The following is a 3,281-nucleotide window of genomic DNA, read 5'->3' on the forward strand; positions in this document are numbered from 1 at the left end:
GCCCCTTCCCGGGGGTTCCTGGGGTGCAGCGGCCATCCGAAACCCAGGCTCCGATGCCCCCAGCGCCGCTCCATTCCCCAGGCCCGCGGTGCGCGCGGCCTCGGATACTTACCGCCCGAGGCCCGCTGGATTGCGGCCTCACTCGGCTCCACGCCCGGATCCTCGAACTTGCTGCTCTGCTTGGAGCCCCCTGAGCTGCTGGGTGTAGAGATTTGTTGCAATGTCGCCTATCATCCTGGAGATGCGGGTGCCTGCGACTCAGCTCTCCGCCGGTCTCGGTGCGCTCGGTGCGGGGCTCCCGGGCTCTTCCGCCGCTCGCTGCCAGGCCAGATGAGCGTTTGGTGGAGCTGAAAGCTCGAAGCCGCAGTCCAGGTGGCTTTAAAAAGGGTGCGTTTGGAGGTGCCCAAACCTAACCTGGGCTTCCTTCCAATCGGAGCAATTTCAAATCTTCATGCTCGTTCGTTCCTATACCGGCTAATTCTGGTTTGGCAGGGAAAAAAAATGTAGTCACCTCACATGCACACTCTTGTGGCCGGTTGAAGTTTATAGCTTTGGCTGAGGTTCCGCTAAGGCGCTGCACATTTATCACTGGAGGAAAGGTCCTGAAACCCAATCCAGGATGCAAGTGTGACTAGCAGTAGCCTCCATTTCTCTGAGATGCTAGAGAAGGGATGAAACAGACCCTCACTGCAATATTTTTGGCCAAAGAGGAGTCAAAGTCCCTTACTCTCTCTTTTTTAGACATACGGTTTTCACTATTTTGCCAGGCTGGTCTCCGACACTTGGATTCAAGGGATCCTCTGACCTTGGCCTTCCAAAGTGCTGGGATCACAAGCTGAGCCACCGTGACCGGTCAGTCCCTCATTCTTGGTTCCACTCTGGGTCCCACCTCTCCTTGCTCTTTCTGCACGTCCATTACCTACCTTCGTGGGCACCAGGCACAACTTTCATCTCAATGCCTCCCTACCTCATTCCCAGCAGGGCACACAACACAGTGTTTTGCCTTGGACAGTTTTCTGTATTATTGAAGTGAATGCGTGAGTCGATGAAGGCTGTGCTGTTTTTTTCCCACCTGAAGGTTTTGCAGTAGTTCTCTACTGCTGTTGTGATAAACTGCGATATTACTGTGATAAACACAGTAATAGCAGAGGAAAACCACACAAATTCACTATTTTACAGTTCTGGAGGTCACAAGTTTGAAATGGGTCATACTGGGCTAAGATCATGGTGTTGGCACCTTGAAGGCTGTGTTCCTTCTTATGGCTGTAGGGGAGAGCCACCAGCTTCTGCAGGCCGCCCACATTCCTTGGCTAGTGGCTCTTCCTCCATCTTCAAAGCTAGCACTGCTGCGTCATTCTGTCTTCTTTCCATACTCACATTGCCTTGTCTCCTCTTTTCTGCCCCCACCCCTTTCCACTTTTAAGGACTCTGGGGATTACATTGAGTGTAATGAGATAATCCAGATAATCTCTCTATTTTAAGGCCAGCTGATTAGCAAGCTTAATTCCGTCTACAACCTTAATTCCCCTTTTGCCAGGTAAGGTAACAAATTCAGAGGTTCCAGGGATTAGGATGTGGACATCTTTGGGAGACCATTATTCTGTCTACCACAGATTTCCTTCTTTCTTCCTTTCCTTTTTCTTTTCTTCCTTCTTTTTTGTTTCTTTGAAAAAAAAAATTCACATGTATTTCATATTGCCTTTTTGTTTGTTTGTTTGAGACAGGGTCTCACTCGGTCATCCAAGCTGGAATACAGTAGCATGATCCCAGCTCACTGCAGCCTCAACCTCCTGGGCTCAGGCGATCCTCACACCTCAGCCTCCTGAGTAGCTGGGACTACAGGCACACGCCACCATGCCTGACTAATTTTTTTGACTTTTTATAGAGATGGAGTCTCATTATGTTGCCCAGGCTGGTCTTGACCTTTTGGACTCAAGTGATCTGGCTGCCCCAGCCTCCCAAAGTGCTGGGATTGCAGGCATGAGCCACTGCACCAGGCCTATATTGCTATTTCTTATATCAACTCTCTCTCTTTTTTTTTTTTTGAGATGGAATCTCATTCTATCACCCAGGCTAGAGTGCAGTGGCAATCTTGGCTCACTACAACCTCTGCCTCCCAGGTTCAAGCGATTCTCCTGCCTCAGCATCCTGAGTAGCTGGGGTTATAGGAGCGTGCCACCATGCCCAGCTAATTTTATATCAACTCTTGATTTAAAAACAATTGAGTCTTGGCACAGTGGCTCACGCCTGTAATCCCAGCACTTTGGGAGGCCAAGGCAGGTGGACCATTGGAGGCTAGGAGTTCAAGACCCACTTGGCCAACATGATGAAACCCCGTCTCTACTAAAAATATGAAAATTAGCTGGGTGTGGTGGCGCCTGCCTGTAATTCCAGCTGCTTGGGAGGCTAAGGCGTGATAATGCTTGAATTTGGGAGGCAAGAATCGCTTGAACCTGGGAGGTGAGCTGAGATCGTGCCACTGCATTCTAGCCTGGGTGACAGAGTGAGACTCGGTCACCAAAAAAAAAAAAGAAAAGAAGATAAAACAAATTTTAAGAAAATTGTGAGAAATTGTGGCCAAGTGAGGGCATTTTGATGAGGTGCTAGGCTGCAGTGGCTTACATATCTTACTCTTGCTGATAAGAACGCGGGCAACTGGATGGTTAGCGTTCCCTTGGGTGGTGCCTCTCATAGCCACTCATTTCAAGCAGGCTTTTGACAGCAAGATTAGGGTTCCTGACAAGCACTTCAATTCCCGATGATCCATGTTGTTTGAAAAGAAGTCTGTAAGATTTTTAAGTGTGTTTTTTTTTTTCTCTGAAAACTTGCCCACTTACAGAAGTATGATGGATCTCATATGAACTGGGCATATTTAGTGTCCAATTTGATGAATTTCAGCATATGGAGGTAGGATGGATCTGGTATGAACTATGCATATTTAGTGTACAGTTTGATGAGTTACAGCACGTCTATGGAACTACCACCTCAATCAAATGACTCCAACATTTTCCTTGTGCTGCTTTGTAATCCTCATCCCACCTTCACGCACCCAGGCAGTCTTTAACTGGCTCTCTGAGAAGCTTCTCCTCTGGACCATGAAGGCTTTTCTGATCAATTATTTTGTCTTCACAAGTTTCATTGCTCTTAACTGTCTGTTGGTCTCTCAGTGACACAGGTGGATTGAGAACAGGCCCAAAGCAAAGAGGACTGTGACCCATACGTTGGTATGTCTGGGTTAAAGAAATAGAAATCCACTATCAGGCTGGGCGCAGTCGCTCACG

At 48.3% G+C, this 3,281-nt stretch overlaps 1 protein-coding gene across 1 annotated transcript in view; it reads right to left on the reverse strand.

The window, feature by feature from the left end:
• SLC16A14 (solute carrier family 16, member 14) overlaps positions 1-557 on the reverse strand; it is a 33,618-nt gene extending 33,061 nt beyond the window's left edge. The window contains exon 1 of the mRNA XM_011951969.1: positions 113-557. The gene's annotated coding sequence lies outside the window, so the exon portion shown is untranslated. The remainder of the gene's footprint in view (positions 1-112) is intronic.
• Positions 558-3,281: the final 2,724 nt, after the last annotated feature.

Source organism: Colobus angolensis, unplaced genomic scaffold, assembly GCF_000951035.1.
Source record: "Colobus angolensis palliatus isolate OR3802 unplaced genomic scaffold, Cang.pa_1.0 Scaffold33, whole genome shotgun sequence".
In the NCBI taxonomy this organism is placed as follows: domain Eukaryota; kingdom Metazoa; phylum Chordata; class Mammalia; order Primates; family Cercopithecidae; genus Colobus; species Colobus angolensis.